This window comes from Mytilus trossulus, chromosome 4 (assembly GCF_036588685.1).
Source record: "Mytilus trossulus isolate FHL-02 chromosome 4, PNRI_Mtr1.1.1.hap1, whole genome shotgun sequence".
Lineage (NCBI taxonomy): Eukaryota > Metazoa > Mollusca > Bivalvia > Mytilida > Mytilidae > Mytilus > Mytilus trossulus.
In genome coordinates, this window is record NC_086376.1 from 44364700 (window position 1) to 44377841 (window position 13142).

The 13142-nt window shown below is 33.9% G+C and overlaps 1 protein-coding gene across 1 annotated transcript in view; it reads left to right on the forward strand.

Moving 5' to 3' along the window:
• LOC134716637 (uncharacterized) overlaps window positions 1–13142 on the forward strand; it is a 109343-nt gene that overhangs the window by 460 nt on the left and 95741 nt on the right. The window lies entirely within an intron of this gene.

The following is a 13142-nucleotide window of genomic DNA, read 5'->3' on the forward strand; positions in this document are numbered from 1 at the left end:
ATGAAAAATTAAAAAATATTAAAGATTAAAAGAAATTTGTATTAAATTATCCACTTCAACGGTTTGTCTCCTCCATGTACTCCGCTAATAGTTGATTGATATTTTCTGCATTTGGCAAATTTATTGTTAGGCCACACCAATTTAATTTCTTGTTCTACAGATTTTCGGACTCCAAAAATTGGGGCGAGCGAGCGATTTGAAAATTTTTAAAAAAAATATTTAATTTGCAAATTTTTTAGGCGAAGCTTAAAAAGTAAAGGCGAGCGATTATATTTTTTTTTTGTAAACATAAAATAGTAGGTTTTGACTATATTAAAACTTGATTTATCACTTGTACCTTGACATTTGTTTAATTTATGAAGTATTTTTTCCCTGTTCGACAAGAAATAATTGAATAATTAAATCTGGTCTATGTACATGATGTATGTGTGACTGAAAATGACAAAATTCTCCATCCAAGTCATAATCAGGTTCAGAACAACCCCTTAATGTTATGAATATCCCTTTTTATGAGGGGTCAAAATATTAAAGTCATAATATTTTTTTTTTGTAAAAACACTTTAAGTACAACAGGGCTTATATTTTCCCAAAGAACTATAATATTTGGTATTAAATGGTCAAAACATGTCCAAGAATTTTGTTATATTCCTGGACTTTAACCATGTTAACACATTTACTTTAACAGTTTAATATTATTCAAAATAAGTGGACCCATCCCTCTTTTAGAAAAGTTGTTTAAAATATAATGTATTTCTCCTCTTTTTGAGTAAAAAATTCTTGTATTTCTCCTCTTTTTGAGTAAAAAATTCTAAGTTGTCAAAGGTTTTGTATAGTAGCACTGTACAAATCCTTAGTATTTCTATTTTCTTTTCTACAACAGACTGAACAGTAAACATGGTAAAATGACCCCTTCAACTTCAAGGCCCTTGTCTGAGGGAGGGTTAGTCCCAACCCGATAATAACATATAATAGGTCAAAGTACGGCCGTTTACACAGTGCTTTGATCAAGACCAACCAGCAAGCTATAAGGGACCACAACTTAGTATTGTACACAATTCGAACAGGAAAACCAACGATCTAAATTATATTTCCAAACGGGAAAAATTTACCAATGAACCACATCAACAAACGATAACTGCTGAACGACAGGTCTCTGAATCAACCAGGACAGGTGCACAAACCTGCAGCGGGTATGACCGTCACCATATATTATAATTGCAGTTGAAGGCAAATCCTTCAGAAGTTCTTTGTACTTTATTTTAACAACGAACATTTTTTTTATAGGGAATATAAGTTAGGGGGAAAGAAACCAACGTTTTGTTCTGTACTGGTACATGTATTTCTATTTATATCGGAGCACTCTCGCTTGGAATAAATTGGCTCCATTCTGAAACAAATATTCTCGCAGATATTTACAGTGTTGTGGGGTGCTGATAGGTTTAAAATCGTTATATAAAGGCTAGACTGTGATTTTAAAAAACAAATGTTGAAATCTTTACATTATATTTACAAAAAAACGATGCGGGAAATGGACATGATTTCATTTCCGGATGCGGGAAGCGGGATTATAATAAAAATAAAAAAAATCTGTTTTGAAAAAAATAGGTGCGGGCGGGTCCATCGAACAAGGAATCAAATTGGTGTGGCCTTAATAAATTGTCTAAATCTGTTGGAATTTGTCCTGTTATGAAGTTTATTTGATGGAATAATTTGTCTCTGGCATCTGAATACAGGTCACATTCAAAAAGGTAGTGTTGTACATTTTCTTTTTGTTTGCAGTGATCACAGGTTTTCGAGTTGATGTGCTGGTTTATGATAAATTGGTATGCATTTAATTTAGAATAACCTGTTCGTAAACTGTTGATTATGTTGTACATTTTTTTTGACGGGAAGTCTTTTTTTACTTTATTTTTAACTTCAGGATGAAATCCGAAATAATGACGTCCAGCATTATTGTTTTCCCATCTGCGTTGCCATTTTTTGTAACAGAATTTCTAGCTGCTTTTTTTACATCTTGTTTTATTGTCTCAAATTATTCCACCAAAATTGAGCATTGTTTTCTTAAAACCATATCATGGTATGAAAACTTGTCAAACATTCCTACTTAGTTTAGTAAAGTAACATAACATATTGCATTTAATCAACAATTGTATTTGGAGTTTCTTCTATTGTTATCTTGTCAATTCTTGATTGGCAAATTTACCTGTAATCTCCTGTCAATGGACATCATTACTGTTTCAGTTTGCAGTCATGTGATCATGAGTACAACTCCACAGGTGAATGGAGTTCTTTTTTAATACTTGACCTTCTTAATGAAAAGTCAATCATGGTCAATAGTACAAATGTTTCAACAAAAGAATTGTTGTAACATCCATTTTCAAGAGATGCAGCAGGCTTTAACAAAGCTGAAACTTTTGGAGGACTCAATAAGGGTCATGAAATAGGTTACAAGTTGCAAAATCATGCTCATGATTCTATAGTATTGATGGTAGGTCACATTTATCGTGTTTCATGAAGATGTCTAAAGTATTGATGGTAGGACATATGTATTGTGTTTTATGAAGATGTCTAAAGTATTGATTGTAGGTCATATGTATTGTGTTTTATGAAGATGTCTATAGTATTGATGGTAGGTCACATTTATCGTGTTTTATGAAGATGTTTTTAGTATTGATGTTAGGTCATATGTATTGTGTTTTATGAAGATGTCTATAGTATTGACAGTACGTCATATGTATTGTGTTTTATGAGGATGTCTATAGTATTGACAGTACGTCATATGACCACAGGCACTTGTCTCAAAAAAAAAAATTCATATATACCTTAATATAACATGTATAACACAAGGTACTTAACTTAATTTTTTGAAAAATGACACCCAGTCCCGAATTCACGTTATTTTTTTATTTCTCGGTTGTCAAACCTACTTAAAGTTAATATGCCGTAAATCTAAACATGCTAAATTGATTTTTCTACACAATGGTATATGACACGACTATCATTGTTGTCGGAATCATTGGTAGCAGGCCTCAGAAGTCGGTCAACGGGATGTTTTTTGCATTCGTCTCAATTTTTGGCAACACCCAGCCCGCAGTGATTGAATTATTATAAAAAAATATTAAAATAAAAACTGTTAGCTTCCCTCTGACTATGAATTATTACCTTTATTGTAAATTTTTTACAGATTATGTGAAACAAACCCAAATAACTTTGTTATGAAACACACGTGTACACAACGACACTAATGTAGAGTTATAAATTGACCAAAATTTCCCACATTTATTTTGAGCCAGACGATTGACCAATGAGAAACCAGTATAAAATTACATGCGGACCGGGTGTTGCCAAAAATTGAGACGAATGCAAAAAAAACATCCCGTTGACCGACTTCTGAGGCCTGCTACCAATGATCCCGACAACAGTGATAGTCGTGTCATATACCATTGTGTAGATAAATCAATTTAGATTTACGGCATATTAAGTTTAAGTAAGTTTGAAAACCGAGAAATAAAAAAAATGACGTGAATTCAGGACTGGGTGTCATTTTCTAAAAATTTAGTTAAGTACCTTGTGTTATATTAAGGTATATAGGAGATTTTTTTTTGAGACAAGTGCCTGTGGTCATATGTATTGTGTTTTATGAAGATGTCTATAGTATTGATAGTAGGACATATGTATTGTGTTTGATGAAGATGTCTATAGTATTGATAGTAGGTCATATGTATTGTGTTTTATGAAGATGTCTATAGTATTGATGGTAGGACATACATGTATGTATTGTGTTTTATGAAGATGTCTAAAGTATTGATGGTAGGACACATTTATCGTGTTTTATGAAGATGTCTAGAGTTTTGAGTCCCCAAGACTGGCTGGGGTATAGAAATATGGTCACTTGGTCTTCTCCCGACTGGCAGTAAAACGCTTGCCAAAGTGGGGCGTCCGTTTCGATAGTAGGTCATATGTATTGTGTTTAATGCAGATGTCTAAAGTATTGATGGTAGGACATATATATGTATTGTGTTTTTTGAAGATGTCTATAGTATTGATGGTAGGACATATGTATTGTGTTTTATGAAGATGTCTAGAGTTTTGAGTCCCCAAGAGTGGTTGGGGTATAGAAATATGGTCACTTGGTCTTCTCCCGACCGGCAGTAAAACGCTTGCCGAAGTGGGGCGTCCGTTTTGATAGTAGGTCATATGTATTGTGTTTAATGCAGATGTCTAAAGTATTGATGGTAGGACATATGTATTGTGTTTTTTGAAGATGTCTATAGTATTGATGGTAGGACATATGTATTGTGTTTTATGAAGATGTCTATATTATTGATAGTAGGTCATATGTATTGTGTTTAATGAAGATGTCTATAGTATTGATAGTAGGTCATATGTATTGTGTTTAATGAAGATGTCTATAGTGATAGTAGGTCAAATGTATTGTGTTTAATGAAGATGTCTATAGTTTTGAGTCCCAAAGGGTGGCTGGGGTATAGAAATATGGTCACTTGGTCTTCTCCCGACCGGCAGTAAACGCTTGCTGAAATGGGGCGTCCGTTTTGAAAGTAGGTCATATGTATTGTGTTTAATGAAGATGTCTATAGTATTGATGGTAGGACATATGTATTGTGTTTAATGAAGATGTCTATAGTATTGCATGTATTGATGATAGGACATATGTATTGTGTTTAATGAAGATGTCTAGAGTGATAGTAGGTCAAATGTATTGTGTTTAATGAAGATGTCTATAGTTTTGAGTCCCCAAGGGTGGCTGGGGTATAGAAATATGGTCACTTGGTCTTCTCCCGACCGGCAGTAAAACGCTTGCTGAAATGGGGCGTCCGTTTTGAAAGTAGGTCATATGTATTGTGTTTAATGAAGATGTCTATAGTATTGATGGTAGGACATATGTATTGTGTTTAATGAAGATGTCTATAGTATTGATGATAGGACACATTTATTGTGTTTTATGGAGATGTCCATAGTATTGATAGTAGGTCATATGTATTGTGTTTTATGAAGATGTCTAAAGTATTGATGGTAGGACATATGTATTGTGTTTTATGAAGATGTCTATAGTATTGACAGTACGTCATATGTATTGTGTTTTATGAAGATGTCTATAGTATTGATAGTAGGACATATGTATTGTGTTTAATGAAGATGTCTATAGTATTGATAGTAGGTCATATGTATTGTGTTTTATGAAGATGTCTATAGTATTGATGGTAGGACATATGTATTGTGTTTTATGAAGACGTCTAAAGTATTGATGGTAGGACACATTTATTGTGTTTTATGAAGATGTCTATAATTTTGAGTCCCCAAGAGTGGCTGGGGTATAGAAATATGGTCACTTGGTCTTCTCCCGACCGGCAGTAAAACGCTTGCCGAAGAGGGGCGTCTGTTTTGATAATAGGTCATATGTATTGTGTTTAATGAAGATGTCTTAAGTATTGATGGTAGGACATATGTATTGTGTTTTATGAAGATGTCTATAGTATTGATGGTAGGACATATGTATTGTGTTTTATGAAGATGTCTATAGTATTGACAGTACGTCATATGTATTGTGTTTTATGAAGATGTTTATAGTATTGATGGTAGGACATATGTATTGTGTTTTATGAAGATGTCTATATTATTGATAGTAGGTCATATGTATTGTGTTTAATGAAGATGTCTATAGTATTGATAGTAGGTCATATGTATTGTGTTTAATGAAGATGTCTATAGTGATAGTAGGTCAAATGTATTGTGTTTAATGAAGATGTCTATAGTTTTGAGTCCCCAAGGGTGGCTGGGGTATAGAAATATGGTCACTTGGTCTTCTCCCGACCGGCAGTAAAACGCTTGCTGAAATGGGGCGTCCGTTTTGAAAGTAGGTCATATGTATTGTGTTTAATGAAGATGTCTATAGTATTGATGGTAGGACATATGTATTGTGTTTAATGAAGATGTCTATAGTATTGATGATAGGACATATGTATTGTGTTTTATGGAGATGTCCATAGTATTGATAGTAGGTCATATGTATTGTGTTTTATGAAGATGTCTAAAGTATTGATGGTAGGACATATGTATTGTGTTTTATGAAGATGTCTATAGTATTGATGGTAGGACATATGTATTGTGTTTTATGAAGATGTCTATAGTATTGACATTACGTCATATGTATTGTGTTTTATGAAGATGTCTATAGTATTGATAGTAGGACATATGTATTGTGTTTAATGAAGATGTCTATAGTATTGATAGTAGGTCATATGTATTGTGTTTTATGAAGATGTCTATAGTATTGATGGTAGGACATATGTATTGTGTTTTATGAAGACGTCTAAAGTATTGATGGTAGGACACATTTATTGTGTTTTATGAAGATGTCTATAATTTTGAGTCCCCAAGAGTGGCTGGGGTATAGAAATATGGTCACTTGGTCTTCTCCCGACCGGCAGTAAAACGCTTGCCGAAGTGGGGCGTCCGTTTTGATAATAGGTCATATGTATTGTGTTTAATGAAGATGTCTTAAGTATTGATGGTAGGACATATGTATTGTGTTTTATGAAGATGTCTATAGTATTGATAGTAGGACATATGTATTGTGTTTAATGAAGATGTCTATAGTATTGATAGTAGGTCATATGTATTGTGTTTAATGAAGATGTCTATAGTGATAGTAGGTCAAATGTATTGTGTTTAATGAAGATGTCTATAGTTTTGAGTCCCCAAGGGTGGCTGGGGTATAGAAATATGGTCACTTGGTCTTCTCCCGACCGGCAGTAAAACGCTTGCTGAAATGGGGCGTCCTTTTGAAAGTAGGTCATATGTATTGTGTTTAATGAAGATGTCTATAGTATTGATGGTAGGACATATGTATTGTGTTTAATGAAGATGTCTATAGTATTGATGATAGGACATATGTATTGTGTTTAATGAAGATGTCTATAGTGATAGTAGGTCAAATGTATTGTGTTTAATGAAGATGTCTATAGTTTTGAGTCCCCAAGGGTGGCTGGGGTATAGAAATATGGTCACTTGGTCTTCTCCCGACCGGCAGTAAAACGCTTGCCGAAGTGGGGCGTCTGTTTTGATAATAGGTCATATGTATTGTGTTTAATGAAGATGTCTTAAGTATTGATGGTAGGACATATGTATTGTGTTTTATGAAGATGTCTATAGTATTGATGGTAGGACATATGTATTGTGTTTTATGAAGATGTCTATAGTATTGACAGTACGCCATATGTATTGTGTTTTATGAAGATGTTTATAGTATTGATGGTAGGACATATGTATTGTGTTTTATGAAGATGTCTATATTATTGATAGTAGGTCATATGTATTGTGTTTAATGAAGATGTCTATAGTATTGATAGTAGGTCATATGTATTGTGTTTAATGAAGATGTCTATAGTGATAGTAGGTCAAATGTATTGTGTTTAATGAAGATGTCTATAGTTTTGAGTCCCCAAGGGTGGCTGGGGTATAGAAATATGGTCACTTGGTCTTCTCCCGACCGGCAGTAAAACGCTTGCTGAAATGGGGCGTCCGTTTTGAAAGTAGGTCATATGTATTGTGTTTAATGAAGATGTCTATAGTATTGATGGTAGGGCATATGTATTGTGTTTAATGAAGATGTCTATAGTATTGATGATAGGACATATGTATTGTGTTTTATGGAGATGTCCATAGTATTGATAGTAGGTCATATGTATTGTGTTTTATGAAGATGTCTAAAGTATTGATGGTAGGACATATGTATTGTGTTTTATGAAGATGTCTATAGTATTGATGGTAGGACATATGTATTGTGTTTTATGAAGATGTCTATAGTATTGACATTACGTCATATGTATTGTGTTTTATGAAGATGTCTATAGTATTGATAGTAGGACATATGTATTGTGTTTAATGAAGATGTCTATAGTATTGATAGTAGGTCATATGTATTGTGTTTTATGAAGATGTCTATAGTATTGATGGTAGGACATATGTATTGTGTTTTATGAAGACGTCTAAAGTATTGATGGTAGGACACATTTATTGTGTTTTATGAAGATGTCTATAATTTTGAGTCCCCAAGAGTGGCTGGGGTATAGAAATATGGTCACTTGGTCTTCTCCCGACCGGCAGTAAAACGCTTGCCGAAGTGGGGCGTCCATTTTGATAATAGGTCATATGTATTGTGTTTAATGAAGATGTCTTAAGTATTGATGGTAGGACATATGTATTGTGTTTTATGAAGATGTCTATAGTATTGATAGTAGGACATATGTATTGTGTTTAATGAAGATGTCTATAGTATTGATAGTAGGTCATATGTATTGTGTTTAATGAAGATGTCTATAGTGATAGTAGGTCAAATGTATTGTGTTTAATGAAGATGTCTATAGTTTTGAGTCCCCAAGGGTGGCTGGGGTATAGAAATATGGTCACTTGGTCTTCTCCCGACCGGCAGTAAAACGCTTGCTGAAATGGGGCGTCCGTTTTGAAAGTAGGTCATATGTATTGTGTTTAATGAAGATGTCTATAGTATTGATGGTAGGACATATGTATTGTGTTTTATGAAGACATCTAAAGTATTGATGGTAGGACACATTTATTGTGTTTTATGAAGATGTCTATAATTTTGAGTCCCCAAGAGTGGCTGGGGTATAGAAATATGGTCACTTGGTCTTCTCCCGACCGGCAGTAAAACGCTTGCTGAAGTGGGGCGTCCGTTTTGATAATAGGTCATATGTATTGTGTTTAATGAAGATGTCTTAAGTATTGATGGTAGGACATATGTATTGTGTTTTATGAAGATGTCTATAGTATTGATAGTAGGACATATGTATTGTGTTTAATGAAGATGTCTATAGTATTGATAGTAGGTCATATGTATTGTGTTTAATGAAGATGTCTATAGTGATAGTAGGTCAAATGTATTGTGTTTAATGAAGATGTCTATAGTTTTGAGTCCCCAAGGGTGGCTGGGGTATAGAAATATGGTCACTTGGTCTTCTCCCGACCGGCAGTAAAACGCTTGCTGAAATGGGGCGTCCAGTTTGAAAGTAGGTCATATGTATTGTGTTTAATGAAGATGTCTATAGTATTGATGGTAGGACATATGTATTGTGTTTAATGAAGATGTCTATAGTATTGATGATAGGACATATGTATTGTGTTTAATGAAGATGTCTATAGTGATAGTAGGTCAAATGTATTGTGTTTAATGAAGATGTCTATAGTTTTGAGTCCCCAAGGGTGGCTGGGGTATAGAAATATGGTCACTTGGTCTTCTCCCGACCGGCAGTAAAACGCTTGCCGAAGTGGGGCGTCTGTTTTGATAATAGGTCATATGTATTGTGTTTAATGAAGATGTCTTAAGTATTGATGGTAGGACATATGTATTGTGTTTTATGAAGATGTCTATAGTATTGATGGTAGGACATATGTATTGTGTTTTATGAAGATGTCTATAGTATTGACAGTACGTCATATGTATTGTGTTTTATGAAGATGTTTATAGTATTGATGGTAGGACATATGTATTGTGTTTTATGAAGATGTCTATATTATTGATAGTAGGTCATATGTATTGTGTTTAATGAAGATGTCTATAGTATTGATAGTAGGTCATATGTATTGTGTTTAATGAAGATGTCTATAGTGATAGTAGGTCAAATGTATTGTGTTTAATGAAGATGTCTATAGTTTTGAGTCCCCAAGGGTGGCTGGGGTATAGAAATATGGTCACTTGGTCTTCTCCCGACCGGCAGTAAAACGCTTGCTGAAATGGGGCGTCAGTTTTGAAAGTAGGTCATATGTATTGTGTTTAATGAAGATGTCTATAGTATTGATGGTAGGACATATGTATTGTGTTTAATGAAGATATCTATAGTATTGATGATAGGACATATGTATTGTGTTTTATGGAGATGTCCATAGTATTGATAGTAGGTCATATGTATTGTGTTTTATGAAGATGTCTAAAGTATTGATGGTAGGACATATGTATTGTGTTTTATGAAGATGTCTATAGTATTGATGGTAGGACATATGTATTGTGTTTTATGAAGATGTCTATAGTATTGACATTACGTCATATGTATTGTGTTTTATGAAGATGTCTATAGTATTGATAGTAGGACATATGTATTGTGTTTAATGAAGATGTCTATAGTATTGATAGTAGGTCATATGTATTGTGTTTTATGAAGATGTCTATAGTATTGATGGTAGGACATATGTATTGTGTTTTATGAAGACGTCTAAAGTATTGATGGTAGGACACATTTATTGTGTTTTATGAAGATGTCTATAATTTTGAGTCCCCAAGAGTGGCTGGGGTATAGAAATATGGTCACTTGGTCTTCTCCCGACCGGCAGTAAAACGCTTGCCGAAGTGGGGCGTCCATTTTGATAATAGGTCATATGTATTGTGTTTAATGAAGATGTCTTAAGTATTGATGGTAGGACATATGTATTGTGTTTTATGAAGATGTCTATAGTATTGATAGTAGGACATATGTATTGTGTTTAATGAAGATGTCTATAGTATTGATAGTAGGTCATATGTATTGTGTTTAATGAAGATGTCTATAGTGATAGTAGGTCAAATGTATTGTGTTTAATGAAGATGTCTATAGTTTTGAGTCCCCAAGGGTGGCTGGGGTATAGAAATATGGTCACTTGGTCTTCTCCCGACCGGCAGTAAAACGCTTGCTGAAATGGGGCGTCCGTTTTGAAAGTAGGTCATATGTATTGTGTTTAATGAAGATGTCTATAGTATTGATGGTAGGACATATGTATTGTGTTTTATGAAGACATCTAAAGTATTGATGGTAGGACACATTTATTGTGTTTTATGAAGATGTCTATAATTTTGAGTCCCCAAGAGTGGCTGGGGTATAGAAATATGGTCACTTGGTCTTCTCCCGACCGGCAGTAAAACGCTTGCTGAAGTGGGGCGTCCGTTTTGATAATAGGTCATATGTATTGTGTTTAATGAAGATGTCTTAAGTATTGATGGTAGGACATATGTATTGTGTTTTATGAAGATGTCTATAGTATTGATAGTAGGACATATGTATTGTGTTTAATGAAGATGTCTATAGTATTGATAGTAGGTCATATGTATTGTGTTTAATGAAGATGTCTATAGTGATAGTAGGTCAAATGTATTGTGTTTAATGAAGATGTCTATAGTTTTGAGTCCCCAAGGGTGGCTGGGGTATAGAAATATGGTCACTTGGTCTTCTCCCGACCGGCAGTAAAACGCTTGCTGAAATGGGGCGTCCAGTTTGAAAGTAGGTCATATGTATTGTGTTTAATGAAGATGTCTATAGTATTGATGGTAGGACATATGTATTGTGTTTAATGAAGATGTCTATAGTATTGATGATAGGACATATGTATTGTGTTTAATGAAGATGTCTATAGTGATAGTAGGTCAAATGTATTGTGTTTAATGAAGATGTCTATAGTTTTGAGTCCCCAAGGGTGGCTGGGGTATAGAAATATGGTCACTTGGTCTTCTCCCGACCGGCAGTAAAACGCTTGCCGAAGTGGGGCGTCTGTTTTGATAATAGGTCATATGTATTGTGTTTAATGAAGATGTCTTAAGTATTGATGGTAGGACATATGTATTGTGTTTTATGAAGATGTCTATAGTATTGATGGTAGGACATATGTATTGTGTTTTATGAAGATGTCTATAGTATTGACAGTACGTCATATGTATTGTGTTTTATGAAGATGTTTATAGTATTGATGGTAGGACATATGTATTGTGTTTTATGAAGATGTCTATATTATTGATAGTAGGTCATATGTATTGTGTTTAATGAAGATGTCTATAGTATTGATAGTAGGTCATATGTATTGTGTTTAATGAAGATGTCTATAGTGATAGTAGGTCAAATGTATTGTGTTTAATGAAGATGTCTATAGTTTTGAGTCCCCAAGGGTGGCTGGGGTATAGAAATATGGTCACTTGGTCTTCTCCCGACCGGCAGTAAAACGCTTGCTGAAATGGGGCGTCAGTTTTGAAAGTAGGTCATATGTATTGTGTTTAATGAAGATGTCTATAGTATTGATGGTAGGACATATGTATTGTGTTTAATGAAGATATCTATAGTATTGATGATAGGACATATGTATTGTGTTTTATGGAGATGTCCATAGTATTGATAGTAGGTCATATGTATTGTGTTTTATGAAGATGTCTAAAGTATTGATGGTAGGACATATGTATTGTGTTTTATGAAGATGTCTATAGTATTGATGGTAGGACATATGTATTGTGTTTTATGAAGATGTCTATAGTATTGATGATAGGACATATGTATTGTGTTTTATGGAGATGTCCATAGTATTGATAGTAGGTCATATGTATTGTGTTTTATGAAGATGTCTAAAGTATTGATGGTAGGACATATGTATTGTGTTTTATGAAGATGTCTATAGTATTGATGGTAGGACATATGTATTGTGTTTTATGAAGATGTCTATAGTATTGACATTACGTCATATGTATTGTGTTTTATGAAGATGTCTATAGTATTGATAGTAGGACATATGTATTGTGTTTAATGAAGATGTCTATAGTATTGATAGTAGGTCATATGTATTGTGTTTTATGAAGATGTCTATAGTATTGATGGTAGGACATGTGTATTGTGTTTTATGAAGACGTCTAAAGTATTGATGGTAGGACACATTTATTGTGTTTTATGAAGATGTCTATAATTTTGAGTCCCCAAGAGTGGCTGGGGTATAGAAATATGGTCACTTGGTCTTCTCCCGACCGGCAGTAAAACGCTTGCCGAAGTGGGGCGTCCGTTTTGATAATAGGTCATATGTATTGTGTTTAATGAAGATGTCTTAAGTATTGATGGTAGGACATATGTATTGTGTTTTATGAAGATGTCTATAGTATTGATAGTAGGACATATGTATTGTGTTTAATGAAGATGTCTATAGTATTGATAGTAGGTCATATGTATTGTGTTTAATGAAGATGTCTATAGTGATAGTAGGTCAAATGTATTGTGTTTAATGAAGATGTCTATAGTTTTGAGTCCCCAAGGGTGGCTGGGGTATAGAAATATGGTCACTTGGTCTTCTCCCGACCGGCAGTAAAACGCTTGCTGAAATGGGGCGTC